Raw genomic sequence first — 15,141 nt, forward strand, 5'->3', positions numbered from 1 at the left:
CCCAGCCCAGTGCGCCCTCCACACCCGCGGCAGTGCCCCATCCCCTTACGATCCCAGAGGATTGTAGGGTCCCACATGCGCACCATGAGTAAACATTGCACATCTACCTAGGGATTTAGAAGCACAACTGACCACCACACAAACAGAACTAACCCGGCTGAGAACACTGTTATAGGAGCCAAATGTTGCCAGCGGGTGGGCAGACACCATCTCTGTCTCCATAGAACCCCTCCAGTTTAACAGAGTGAGTGGGAGTCCGGAGAGTTTTTCTTCCATTTTAACAACACCCCAATAAAAGTACTACGAGTAGAGCAACGGAGCGACCAAGCAAGTGATGAACAAGGCAGTGTAGCATCGGACAGGGAAATAGAAGAATGTTGGAGCGATTTAGATGAATATGAGGAAGGAGCAGCCACAGCAGGCCTACTGCTGCCGCAACGAACAGAGCCGGAAGAAGGGGAACAGCTGAGGGAAAGATGGCAGGGAAGGCTCAGGAGCAGGCTAGGGAATATGGTACTGACAAAAAAGAAAGGAGTAAAGGTAAGTAAAACAAGGGGTGGGGGAACCAAAGTTACAGATGCCCCTCATTCACAAAGAGGCAGGAAGGCCTCACTATGTACCTTGGGCGCTGATGGACAAAACTAATTTGTTAAAAGCATTGCCTCCACTTTCGGGAGGGGCGAGAAAGTGGATATATGCCTTTGAAAAAAAAAACACTGCAGGGGTCGCACTGGCTATAGGGGATGTTAAAAGCTTGCTAGTGTCCACTGTGGGTGACCAAGCAGATGGGGTGTGGGTGAAGACGGAGTTCCCGGGAGTGACGATTGATTGTGACTGCCATGATGGGTCATCCTTCAATAACCTGAGGGCCCAGGTATGGGATGCACTGCAGAGAACCTTCCCTGATACCCCAGATTTACACTCTGTGATGCAATGCACAATGGGGGACGAGGGAGATGCTGTGCAGTACATTCTTCGGGTGCAGGACATGTGGAGGGCGGAGATGGGCACCGCCTGGGACCAGTCAACCTCCCTTTTCTACTTCATTTTCAAAAGAGGCCTCCTGAAGGAGGTACAGAAGGCCCTACATAGAATTGCTGAGATAGATGCCAAGGGCTGGCCTAAAATACAGAGTATCATGGTACACCACTGTAGGAGGATCAAAGAAAGGGATAAAGAAATTGCACAGAGAAGTTTGGCGGAAGAAGCAAAGTTTGTGCAGAATAAGCTTGAGAAGGGTGCAGAGGGAGGGGGGAAGGGAAGAGGGAAGGGAGGGAGCAAGGGAGGGGAGAAAGGAGGGGTCGGAAAGCAGAAGGAGGGGTCGGAAGGAGGGGTCAGTAGCTTTTAAGGCAAGGATGGCAGCAACATGGGCAGCAAACGGGCCGGAGCGGAGCAGTACGAGGTGCCCCAATGGCAGGGAATGCCTGGAAGAGGTGGGTACAGGGGACAGAGAGGAGGGCATGGGCCTTGATGAGGGGGACAAGGCACATGTTGGACCTGTGGGAGGTGGGGCCATTTTTCAAGGGAATGTCGCAATCGACCCATGGGGTACTACCAAAATGCACAACGATTTGGCAATGAGCAGCAGTTTGGCCACCCCAACCCAGGCAGTCCGTATGGATTGCTGATGGGAGGTTACGGACCGCGAGAGCAATATGACAACAATTACCAACAAGGGCCTCAAACATCACAGCAAGGACCCCAAGGACCACAACCAGGAATGCACAGCGATTAAACGCGCCAAAACATAATTGCACACACACCCCCACCCCCAGTCAGTACAGCGAATGGCGCGCCAGTGCTGTTTCATGGAAAAGCCATGATCGGGGAAAGTGTTTTCTCCTTTCCAGGTACAAATACCCAACCGGATTAGGACAGCCCACAGAGAGCACTTGCGTCTCCAGTCCTATCATCCACCCTACGTCCAGATGAGGAAACGCTGGTAGTGCCGGAGATAGGAAGCAAGCAGCTCATCTTTATGGTGGACTCGGGTGAAAAAACCGTGCCTCATGGAAGGACGGTTTCCGCTGTCAGGCAAGAATTTGGAAATGCAGGGATTATCTGTGGCAATTTTAAAGGCGCCCTACACTGAAGATTTGGATGTAACAATAGGGGGGAAAACACTGCGAGCACCCCTACTATATCACAAAGACTCGCCAATAAATTTGTTAGGGAAGGACCTCCTCAGTAAGCTCAATATGGCCATCTCTTTCACAGAAAGGGGCGTGGTATGCTCAACTCTGGGGGTATGCCAACTCGGTGCCATGCTAATGATTAACACCATAACCAATGAAGTAGCAGTGAGGGGGGTGCCCACAAATGCAGACATGTTTGTCTATGGCATACAGGTCCTGGCGAGAGTGGTGCCAGAAATAACACGGAAAGAATGGCGAGTACCCTCTGATTTTATTTTCTGCCTGTTGTGGCCCCAGAGATTGTACCAGGTACCGTCCTCTGTTTGGATCTACAAGGAGTGCAAGTATTGGCTAAATGTATTGTGCCAATAGGACTGGACACGCATGGATGTGAATGGAGGACACTGCTATGCATAGAGCCACACGTAGCACTATGAGATTTCACTGATGAGCTGTTCACTGACCATGTCAATGACTGGGAGATCATAATGGAGATTTGCATGCCATGTGACATTATGATTCAGAACAGACGAGTGACTAACCCCCCTCATGGCCATTGTCAGTGCACCGCCATCCTTTTTCAATGAAGATATGCAACAGGCACCCATTAGTTTATGGATCACAGGCCCCCATGATGTAGGGCTCCTGCAGGAAGTAACGCCAGTAAAGATAAAACTTAAACCAGGTGCAGTTCTGCCCCGAGTCAAACAATACCCACTGTCAGGGAAGCTGAGGAAGGGATAAAATAAGCCATATATGCGCTTCTGCAACAAGGTATCATTGTGCCATCAAACACGCCTTGTAATTCGGCGATGTATCTGATTAAAAAAAAGCTAAGGGCGGGGCTTGGAAGATGATACAGGTCTTATACTTAATGACGTCATACAGAAGGAGGCCCCCCTCGCCCTGTCCCAAACCATGCATCAATCTTGTGCAGTATTCCAAACACAGCCACATGCTTCACAGTAGTGGACTTGAAGAATGCTGTTTTCTCGGTCCCACTTGACCCAGGTTCCCAATATCTGACAACATTTAGCCTAGAGGGAAAAGATACAAACATTGCAGATTGCCCCAGGGATATTGTGAAAGCTTAAGCATTTTTAACAGAATCTTGCATGAAGATGTTGGCAACATTGATGTCAAAAGTACAGTAATTCAATATGTAGACAACCTTTTGATTTGCAGTTAAGAACGGTGTAGAGCAGACTCCATTGCATTGTTGAACTTATTGGCACAAATGGGATACAAGGTGGACAAAGGGAAGTTGCAGTACTGTCTAGCAGAAGTGCTGTATCTGGGGCAGTTAATATCCAAAGATGGCAAATTAATAATTCCAGACACAGCAGCAACAATAATGCCCAAAACAGTAAAGGATATGCAAAAATTCCTTGGCATATGTAATTATTGCAGAGCATGGATACTCGATTATGCAGCCTACACACGCCCCCTACTTCAGGGACTCAAGGAGGCACAAAAGGAGAGCACAGCAAAACCATGGACACCAGAGATGATCACAGCATTTTACAAACTAAAAGACCTTATTTCAACAGCACCCGTTCTTGCGACCCCAGATTATGAGCGGGAGTTTTACCTATTCTCACACTCTAATGGCACACTAATGACAGCAGTATTAACACAGAAAACGTCATTAGGCCACAAGCCATTGGCCTACTACAGCAGCACTCTCGATTCTGCGATGCAAGGGCATTTTGGGTGTCAACAGGCTCTCGCAGCCACTGCCTTTGTGATTAGAAAAGGTGCCACCATAGTGATGTGGTGCTCAGTGACACTATTTGTTGAACACTCTTTGTTTGCCATACTTGAACGATTGAAATCCACACTCACTAGACAGCGGGCTACAGCTTACGAAAGAATTTCAAGCCCAAACATACACGTAGTGCATTGTAAAACTGTAAACCCAGCCACCTTTATCACAGAGCCGTGCACAGTGGAAGACATGCAGCAACATGACTGTGCCACCTATGAGGGGGAGGGTGATGACATTCGCCCGGTCAAGTGGCACAGCGAGTAGAGCGCTCGCTTTGACATCTGTGCAGACCCTGCTAACGCAGGTTCGAATCCCGGTGCGGCCAAACTCAGCCTTTCATCCTTCCGAGGTCGATAAATGAGCACCACACACCGCAGGTAATAATAAGCAGCGCTCAGATACCTCAGGGTTCGTAGCGCTATATAAATGCCAAATTATTATTATTATGTGAGAATGATCTAGAAGAAAGCAAGTAAGAACGCTCTAGAAGGTAAAGTGTACTTTGTGGATGGGTCAGCATCCATTGACTCAGAAAAAGGTGAGAAGCATGTCGGTGCAGCAGTAGTGCGGTTGGAAGGTGAAGAGTATGAGATCATAGTGCAAAAACGAAGCCCCTCACATTATTCACCACAAGCAGCAGAATTGATAGCGCTAATTTAGGCATTACACACAGCCAAAGGATGCGCAGTAACAATGTACTCACTCAGCATACGTGACGACCACGGTACATGCCAGTTTATCACAATGGCGGAGGAGAGGATTCAGGAGGGCAGATGGATCCCCAGTACAACACACTTTGTTATTAAATGATCTGATAGAAGCATTAGCTGAGCCCTCAGTGATTGCTTTGGTAAAATGCCACGCCCACACAATAACAATGACATCATCTCATTAGGAAACGCGAATGTATACTTAAAAATAACACGCAGGAAGAGTTAGAGGAGGGATACAACTCAAAGCCCATTACACAGATAATTGAGTTACAAAAGCGTGCACCACATGAGGAGCATGAAATATGGGTAAGAAGGGGTTACAATCAATCACCAACGGATCTCCTTTGGCGTCAAGAAATAACAGGGGAAGTAGTATTCTGCATCTGCAGCAGAACGCTCACCGAGTCTGCTCCGGCCCTTCATCTTCCGATCCTGAACCTGCAAGAATTCAACTTACCATTTTGGAATCCAGCCAACATCAGAATCTGTAAGAACAGAAACAACAGGTTAGCAAGACGAACTTAACACACAGTGCTTACTTACCTGATTCATCGGCGGCGGCCGCTTCTTCACGCCGCATCTCCACCTGCAAAGACAAAAGCATTGTCATACTCACCGGCACGCTGGAAATTCCGGATTTCTTCATTCCGCATCGTTACCTGTGAAGACAAAGCATCGTTAACAACTTACTGGTATTCCGCGAACGCCGGCGCTGCAATCAACATCTGCAAGACAAAAGAAAGACATTAAACAGGTATTTACTTACGTCCATCACGCACTTCGCCATAAAACGCCTGCGAATGCTCTGGCGTAACACGAACTAAGCTGCAAGGAAAAAGACAGTTAAAGCGCTTGCCATACTTACGAACTTCTAGGCGCTTCAATTCATTCTCCATCTCTGGAACCCTGCAATACATAAGGGGAAAAGCATTAAAGACTATAAGGACAAAAGGTGCCCAGAAACTCCCCCGCTCGTGAAGATAACGACGGCAACCATCCTCTGAACTCAAGAGGCTTATGCTACACCAGTGAAGAAACTGGCAACGGCACCCTGCACCAGACGCAGATGGAGAGCCCAGCATTCACCTATATAAGGTGAGCACGTTAACCCGGGGGGGGGGGCTCTACGAAAAAGCTGGGAAGCGAGAGAGAGAGAGAGGGACATCCGACAACCCCGACCATTAACCCTCATATTCTTTCGCCTGCAGAAATCTCACTCTTCGAGTCCGCCACACAGTGCGAAGAGGTTCGACCCCAGAAGCCAATCGAGTCCTACACATCACTTTTCGAGTCACAGACAGCTTCCGGCCCAGACCCGCGCCTCCGTGGGAATCAGGTGAGCGTTACAGAACGCGAAGCCCACCACAAAACTCCTACCCAGGCGCAATGGAAACCTCAGACACCGATCAGCTAGCCCAGTTGCTTGGGGAATTAAGAGCAGAGGTGCATGCAGCTCGTCAGGAAACAAACTCTCTAAGAAGAGAACTGATAATTTCCAAGGAGCGAACAGAGGACCTTGCTAGGCAGTTGTTACAAACGCAGGCAGGACAGACGCCTTTGCCTGTTCCCGGAGGAAGTTATCCTTCTGGATCATCTTCAAATCCAGTGCAAATCAATCTGCCCGGTAATGTACCCTTAGCTCCGCCCGAATGTTTTTCTGGTGACCCAAAGAAATTCGCAGTATTCATCAACCAGTGCCGCCTACACTTCTTATGTCGGCCAGCAGCATTTCCAACAGACCAGACCAAGGTGGCTTTTGTACTTTCTTATCTCAGCGGTAGCGCCGCAGATTGGTCGGTCCCTTTAGTCACCCAGGATGATCCGGTTTTGCATGATTTTCAGGCCTTCCAATCCAGCATGGAGAAACTGTTCGCTAGACATGCACAGGGGCAGGCCTTGGACAACGAACTTCTTTCATTACGACAGGGCAATCAAGATCTCTTGACTTATATAGCCTCCTTCAATAGACTCATAGTGGAAACACAATGGCCCGAGGACAAGAGAATAACACTTTTCTATAGAGGCTTGCGTGGAGAGCTCAAGGATGTGTTAGCGCAAGTTGTGAATCCTCCACAAGAATGTTCTGACTATATTGATTTAGTTGTCCAATTGGACCATAGACTGCAGAACAGGAAGGCAGATCGTTCTAAATTTGATACCCGAGTGTTTTCCAAACCACAGACCTCAAATAAGGGAGCTGACACTGTAGAACCCATGCAAATAGGAGGGATGAAAGGACCTTTAACCCAGAAAGAACGAGAAAGAAGAAGACAGCTGCAATTATGCCTCTATTGCGGAAACTCAGGACATTTTCTTCGGGACTGTCCAGTGAAGCCAGCTAAGAAGACTGTAGGAGCCGCGGATACCTGTACTACAAATGCTGAGCAGGGAAACGACCTTGCCCGACAAGAGTAGAGGTCCTCTTGCCGAGCGTTAAGATCTGTCCCGTGACCTCGCATTTCGTCATACCCATGGTCCTCATTAGTCCTGAACGTCCGGATCGTTTGCATGCAATTGAAGCTTACATCGACAGCGGAGCAATCGGTAACTATGTGGACCATGAAATGGTATCAAGGATGAATCTATCCCTTGTCCCTAAGGCAATAAAAGACGTCATCACTACTGTGGATGGCACGGAGATAGCCGTGCCATCCAACCAGTAACGCATGCCACCCAAGAAGGTGAGCACGTTAACCCGGGGGGGGGGGCTCTACGAAAAAGCTGGGAAGCGAGAGAGAGAGAGAGGGACATCCGACAACCCCGACCATTAACCCTCATATTCTTTCGCCTGCAGAAATCTCACTCTTCGAGTCCGCCACACAGTGCGAAGAGGTTCGACCCCAGAAGCCAATCGAGTCCTACACATCACTTTTCGAGTCACAGACAGCTTCCGGCCCAGACCCGCGCCTCCGTGGGAATCAGGTAAGCGTTACAAACACAGCTTCGCCCCATCAGACCTTTCCGGGTGCTACACATAGATTACGCAGATATGGGAGACAGGTGCAATGGGGCAAAGTACCTCATAGTAGGGGTTTGTCCATTTTCTTGCTGGGTGGAAGCAGGTCCTTGTGCGCACCCAGACTCAAAATGTGCTGCAAACTTCTTGGTGAGAGAAGTGTTCCCATGGTGGGGGATTTGTGATGTCATATGGTTGGAGAATGAGACCCATTTTGTAAATGATCTTTTCAAAGATGTAACATCCCTGTTATGAGTAAAACACAAATTATGTTCAATTTACCACCTGCAAGCGAACGGGATGGTAGAGAAAATAAACAGCCTCCTCAAAAGCAGACTGTTCAAACTGTGTCACTCCCTCAAAAAGAATTTGGTGTATTGCCTGCCCCTAGCTCTGTTCCAACGGAGAACGCAGCCAAGCAAGGACCATTGTTTGTCCCCGCACGAAATCGTGACAGGGAGACTTATACAAACACCACTGTCCCCAGTAAGCAGAGCATTGGATGTGCTGGGGGACGAGTTCAAGGAATATTTGACACAACTCAGTGAGAAGCATAGCTAAACAGATAGCCCGACCATTCACAAGAGAAGGGGAAACGGACACCAACACACCAGCAACAGACAGTACCACATCTCAGTTAATGCCCAGGGAATTTGTGTATGTACACAGCTTTGTGCAGAGATGGAACTCTCTGTCACGTCTCCCAGTGTGCCCACTACTAGGCAATCCACTAGGCAATCCACGATCAGCCCGCATTTACCTGGCACATCTCTCGCTGCACATCGGGGCACAAGAAAACAACCTTCTGCTCGACACTGGCGAAGGATGACTGGTTTTCCAGGTGTTTTCCGACCTTCATTGTCCTGGCAACTCCCGTGGAAACTCTTGCATACCTTGCAGCACCGCCAAGGAACATGGCGATTCACGTGTCACGTGAGGTGAACTTCTGCCAATCACGTTCATCCTCTGCCATCACGTGATTTTCCCACGCTGCTGCGTTTTTGCGTCATGTGACTACAACTAACAGTCAAAAGCGCCGGAAACCACGGTGGCGACGCTTCTCAGCTGCTTCTCGTAAGGACTGTTTGGCGTTATTGTTTTCATCAAGGATTCATTGGCTCTACGACCACGGACTGTTTTTTGGATACTCTATTTCTTCTTGGCTTCATCTGTTACCTTTGCCCTGGAACTCTTCTTGTTTGCTTCTAAAGAAATTCGACCCTGCTCCTACTTCACGGATTGCTTAAACGGACTGTCCATTGCTTGGACCTTGGACCTTGTGCTTTGAACTGGGTTTTGACCGCATTACGTGTTTTTGGACTCCACTTTTGGACTCTTCTGGTGCCAACTCTTGTGCCAACTTGCCTAGGTGTGGAACTACCACCCAAGCCTCTCTGAAACCCGGCCCACTGTCCCTGCTGGTTGCCCCTAGTGCATTACGATCTGGCCCACAGCTCATCTAGGTAAGCCTTGCTATAATCAGTTCCTTGCTGTGTCCATATTGTATTAGTTGATAACCGTCTATTGCCTTACAGTGGTCAAAGGGGTTCTTCCGGCGTATCCTGATTCCAGTTGATGGCTCACTACACTTGTGGCCTCAAAGATTGCACAGACAGTATTTGGTCATTCTGTCTGTGTGGTACTTGGGGACGGAGGTATTCAATAATCGGCACCACCATCAAGATCAGAACACTCTCCAAAGGTTCATGGCCCTTATGAAGTTCTATACTACATGCTTTCTGCAGTAAAACTTTAGGGCCTGAAATATTAGATACACCTCTCTGATGTCAGGAAAGCACATGGCAGCACAGTGCCCGATAGTGAACAGCCACAAGAGCAAGACATGGCTGTACCATGGTAAGAAAATGTTAACAGAATAGGTATAGATGTAAATACCGGTAATGGAAGAGAAATGTAAATATGATTACAATGTATAGCTTCTCAAATATACGAAGTAGAGTTGTGATTAAATACGTGTCTCTCTCTCTCGCTCCCAACCATTCTTAACTATGCTGCTTAAAAGAGAAACAGTATAAAAGTTGTATAATGATTGTATGTGTACTTAACCGATTGTATTGCCCTCTTCAGGTTCAAATATGGAGGAAAGGAGGGCCCTCAATGACAACGCCACAGACGGAGATAGAGATATGGGAAATGTTAGCACTACTAGAGCGTATTCTTACGAGTGCAGGCTTTATTTTGTTGCAATAGTATTTTCAATAATGTTATTTTGTACTGGAGCTTGTCTTTTATTTTGGAAGGCATAAAAGAAGGGGAGCGGGGTAAAACTGGTACAGGAGGGAACGAGCCTTATCTGGAATGGGTTTAAAATAATCTGGGCCCATAATGCCTCCACAAATCTTAATCTCACCTCTCTTTACAAAAATGGTACTGTCAAAGCCCCACTATTTACATATAGTGCAATGAATTATGATGACAATGTCTCGAATGATTACAATGTTGACAATTAAATTTTTGATGTATCAGTACTGCCACATGTACACATGCAAGCAACCGACAAAGCTACCTCAAATGACGAGTACACACACTTTGTCCCAAACCCCAAAAATGTATTCTATCCCACAGCCTTGGCAAAGCACTATTGAACATAATGATTAACTGTGGTCAGGCATTTTTCCCATACGATATCAAAGGTTAATGAAGTTACAGAATGATCTAGCGGGGGAACAGAAGGCGGGAAATGGGAGTGGAACATAAACTATATGACTCTTAACGGCCTGGGATTAGATACAGTAGAAGACCCCCACCACCCTGATCAGTCCAATAAATGGTACTCTGATATGAGTACCACGGCTAAACGGGCAACGAATGAAAGTTGCTATGTCTGCTCTTTAATACCCAACGTATCTGGAACACCCAAAGTCCTCATACCCCAGGAAACACATTTGGCGGATGCCCAGTGTCTCGTCACTTTGTAGAATTCGAAGTACCTTCCAAGCACGCATAGTAACGGTACAGCTGGTGCAGAATTGTAACCTTCAAGGAGTACTCTGCGTGGCGGACCCGTTTTTTTTTATTATTAAAGGGACAATGTTTGCAGAGAATAAGTGGCAAGAAGAAACAGTAATGTGCAAAGCAGAAGCACTGCGAGGACTGTCAGAAGAAACATTTTGATGGGTCGAAAAAACATGCACTCTAACCTGGTCTCAGCATATTGCCAAACTGACATGGATAACAGCTCTTGAAAAACCCATCAAGATCCAACGAGAAGTACAATATGAACTTTGCTTTCACGGAGAAGGAAAAGTGCCCATGGGATCAAACAAGCACTGCAATAAAACACTTATGCTCCCTCTATATGAAGAAAGGCACAGCAGCCTTAATGGACACTTACTGGGTATGCAGCAAACAAGCGTAGCTGCACCGCCCACTGTCATGGAGAGGTACCTGTGCCCTGGCCACACTGCATTTGGCCCGGATGGTGATTCTAGAGAGCCATGTCCAGGAGTGTGGGTGCCCGCCAGAGCGTCTCCTGCACCCCAGTCAACAACTGAAGAACCCCCCACATATGACATCCTGTCAGAAGATGAGCCACAGGACAGAGTGTCTCACAACAGAAGAGCATTGAACTAAATTTCCAGAGAGTCCTCAGAACTTTTAGCACAGATACCGAACCAGTACAAGCTCTTCAATACAGCAGAGACATTTTTCTTATCACTCGTACCAAGCATCCAGGCACGAGCCAACACCTAATGGCGCCAAATAGTAAGGTGAGAGCTATTACAGTTGGCAAACGACACTGAAGAGGGGTTCAACATCATCAAAGTGGAAAGAGCACTACGGTTGATGACCATGCAAAAACGCTATGTCCTGGACCTCCTCACAGCAATGGATGGCGGTGTTTGCCGAGAAATCGGGAGTGCATGTTGCACATTCGTGCCTTCTGCTGAGGTGGACAATGGGACCCTATCACACGTGATAACTGCAGTTCACAACCTCGGAGAAAGAATGAAGAAAGAAGGTGGGGTACAACCAAGCAACTGGTTTGACACTATTTTCGACTGGATCCCTTCCTGGTTTGGAACCACTATGAAAATTCTCGTCCCTACTATAGTGCTTTTGTTGCTGTTTTTTTGTGTGTGCCAGGTAGGGGATCGATGTTGTGCAAAATCCATGCCTAGTCGTGTAATGATGATGGTGACAATGGGCAGTCCGGTAAAGGTGCAGACAATGAAAGGTGCACAAATACAGACGGGAGATAACCCAGAACCCAAATTCTATATAGCAATACAGGGGACATGGTGAACAACTTGTACTACACAACCATCAAGGAACCCCAGGAACTACAATGGTACAGGGAGGTGTGGGTGGACCTGTTTGGGGATGGTGGTATATACATGACATGCATTCCTGATGAGTACGCCAGACGGTGTCGGAGTTCAAGAGGTGTATGCAGAGCTTGGATGCCCATAATAGGGACCCCTGCCTGGGACGAGGCGGTAAAAGAGGCTGAGCACCGAAGGAGTGATAATAATAATAATTTGTTACTTAAGATGTAATGAAAGGTGGAATGTGAGGGAGAAAGGTTATTTTGCCCCACGCGTACATTCGGCACAAAAAAAACCTATTGCTCGTGCAATAGTGGGGAGACGTCCTCCATTGCCCTTCCCTGATAACAGCAGGAGAGGGGCTATTGTAAGACACATTTGGACTCCATTTTGGGCACCTCCAGGCTCCATTTTTTGAACTAGGCCATGTCCTGCTAACTAAGAAGCCTTCTCTCCCCTTTGCAGCACCATGCACTGCGAACACTGACAGCCCCCCCCCCACCTCCTCCTCCCGTGTCTGTGCCGCCCGAGCTCATTTCTCACGGATGCTCTGGCATGAATTGTTACAAGTAAAAAGTGTATTCTCTTCCTTCCTCTGAGATCACTGCCCTGTGTGTGATGGGGGCAAATATCGACTTGTGGCCCATCTGTCTCCACAAACCTGCTCCTCTCACCCCCCACCTTTGGAAGTTATTGCCTGCACAACCTTTTGCCCCTCTAGTCGTCCTTTGGTGTAGCAGAAGTGTGACCCTTCCCCACTGACCACTCTAGAGTGCCCCCAATATAACTGGTTTCATGTCATCATATATTCCGGCCAAAGCCAACACCTATCAATCTATTCCCTTAAGCTCTGGGGCGCCATGACAAATAAATCTTAGATCAAGCCCCCTGATAAAACACCTGGAGGGCAAGACCCTCGTACCCTTTACATCTACAAAGACCTAAGGCGGGAATATGTAAATTTGTAGGTATCCCCACATTCTAGTATATGGTTTGTGTTGCATTATTAACTTCATGTCAGGAGATATTGTGTAGCTTAGTTTAGACAGAACATTCTCCTCTCGTGGACCTGGCCCGACCTTCACCTCGCCAGGATCAACCCATTTGCCCCTTGTGATGCCTATCGGACCTACACGCTGGGAGCCAATCGTGTGGAGCCCGTCCCTACAGTACTATAACGTATCCATGTCTTTCACCAATCCCAATGTAACTTGATGTACCTATAGGAAAACGTCACTAGTGACGTTTCTAAAGCTTATAATGTACTGTTTTTGTATTGTCTGGCAGCGTGCTCTCGAGGCAGCAGAGTCCTCTGCATGCAGCATTTTATATAAATCTTTGTTTTACTAACAATGTTTCTCTTGGTGTCATTCCCTACTGGGGTGTGTCCTTTTACTATTTTATAATTGTCTTTTGGGGGAATGACCACCTTCATTACCCAGCGCTGTTCAGAATAGTTACATTAGTTTTCTTGCTTAGTGCACACTAGCAATTGAGTTACTTCACTCTAAACATGCTATTTTAATACAAATGTAATCGCTACTGCAGCGTTCATTGCTTGCTACAGTCCAGGAGCCCACCCCTGCTCCCACAATCCCCTGCTCTCCTAGGAAACCGCCTGGTGTTGGGGTGGTATTTTGGGGCTCAGTGACGAGTCTTCTGCTGATGAGAACTTTGTCCAGTTCTGCTACTGAATGTTAAGAGATGACAACTTGGCAACTGAAGAAGACGTTTGTCGGTTACATTTATCAGACGCCACAGTGAGCACTTTACTAATTTACCATTTTCTCTACAGGCTAACTGCTGGTGGTGGCCTAGTTGACATCCAGCCAGTTACACACACTGCAGCTTTCCGGTGTTTTCATGCATTTAAACCATTTGCTTCCTAGGAGGAAAAACTCCAACATGAGCACCTCTTCTGTGAGGGAAGGATAGCACAGGGTCAACACGTTGGTCTTGGAAGCAAGACCACACAGAGCAACAGAGGTTCGAATCCCGGAAAACCAAAGTTATAAAAAAGCAATTAAGTCTCTTCTAGTGATGATAACCTTGTCCGGTTCTGGTACTGAATTATACGATGACATGTGGAATCTGAAGAAGACTATTGAACTCATTTGGAGATAATATTGAGTACGGCGTAGTCTACTAGTCTTTGCTGTTGCATATTTTAACTGAGTATTGTTTCAGTTGCAGTGGTCGGCATATTGAGTGAAGATTGGACATCCACCCGAAGGGGACATTCACAAAGCTGTTTGACTTCCATATTGCCATCAATTAAATGTCTTGTTAAATGTGTGCCTACTTTATTTCTGGTGCTGTGAAAGGGTCAAGTGGCCATTATGTTTGGCGAATTAACCTATGGGAGTCTTGAAGTCAGCATGCAGCTGTAGGGGGATTTGGGTGGGCTTTGTGGGGGAGGGGTTCTACTGGGGAGGGGGTTCTAGGGGGAAGGGGAGTTTAGGGGGAAGGGGGGTTGCCACAAGGGATGCTCTGTCAAGTGAACATCTTATCTTCCTGACCTTATGGTCTTATTCCAGTGGTAGAAAAAAATCCTCCTTGCAGAAAGGCCAGGCTCTTTCAAAATGATATGATATGGCATTTGTAACGCGCCTATACACAAGTGTTTCAAGGCGCGAAAATAGTCTGCCCCTTCCGAGATTTGGGTACATGTGTTAATAACTGCGTCTGCTAGTGCTCATAGAGCTCAAAAGTATCATTGATGGCATTTTTTAAATCACAGTGCGTGCCTGTACTGACATATTTGGGGATGTTGGCTATGCAACAAAGTACCTGTTTGGACGTTTGATATCATTTTCAGTGTACAACAAACAAGTCTTCATCTTCAAGGGTATGTGGTTAAAACACCAGGGTAACCTTGTGATCTGGCAGTTGATGTAGAGAAAGACAGGCTTGATATGGTTTTTGGGGGAGGAGGCAACCCTTTTAAAACCTTGATTCATTGCCTAACAAGATGCTATACACAATTTTCTTCCGGTTTTCTTATATAGATATAACGATGTCAATGCATAGTGGTTGAAGCTTGGACAGAAAGGACTTGCCCATTAAGCGTCTATGCAATAAGACTGGTGGTTCACATAAGAGCAAGTAAAGGGGCTTTCTGGAGGCAAACGGCTAATTTCCATTTTTTTTTGGATAAAGGTCCAGGGGAGTGAAAGCAGAAGGAGCAATGGGTGTGGGGGCCAGGGGAAATTGGTGCCAGTTGGTAGTGATAGTTTAGGTAGTTGAAGGTTGGGCGTGTAGTAAGCTGACTGTTATTAAA

At 47.1% G+C, this 15,141-nt stretch overlaps 3 non-coding genes across 3 annotated transcripts; all 3 read left to right on the forward strand.

Moving 5' to 3' along the window:
- Positions 1-13,517: 13,517 nt before the first annotated feature.
- LOC138565411 (small nucleolar RNA SNORD38) lies at positions 13,518-13,589 on the forward strand. Its single transcript, XR_011301294.1, has one exon. It is a non-coding gene; the product is annotated as a small nucleolar RNA SNORD38 (small nucleolar RNA).
- Positions 13,590-13,892: 303 nt separating this feature from the next.
- Positions 13,893-13,961, forward strand: LOC138565415 (small nucleolar RNA SNORD38). The gene has a single exon (XR_011301297.1). It is a non-coding gene; the product is annotated as a small nucleolar RNA SNORD38 (small nucleolar RNA).
- Positions 13,962-14,346: 385 nt separating this feature from the next.
- On the forward strand, positions 14,347-14,532 carry LOC138565472 (small nucleolar RNA SNORA35). Its single transcript, XR_011301337.1, has one exon. It is a non-coding gene; the product is annotated as a small nucleolar RNA SNORA35 (small nucleolar RNA).
- Positions 14,533-15,141: the final 609 nt, after the last annotated feature.

The sequence above is a fragment of the Ambystoma mexicanum genome, chromosome 1q (assembly GCF_040938575.1).
Source record: "Ambystoma mexicanum isolate Mex_15411 chromosome 1q, UKY_AmexF1_1, whole genome shotgun sequence".
NCBI lineage: Eukaryota > Metazoa > Chordata > Amphibia > Caudata > Ambystomatidae > Ambystoma > Ambystoma mexicanum.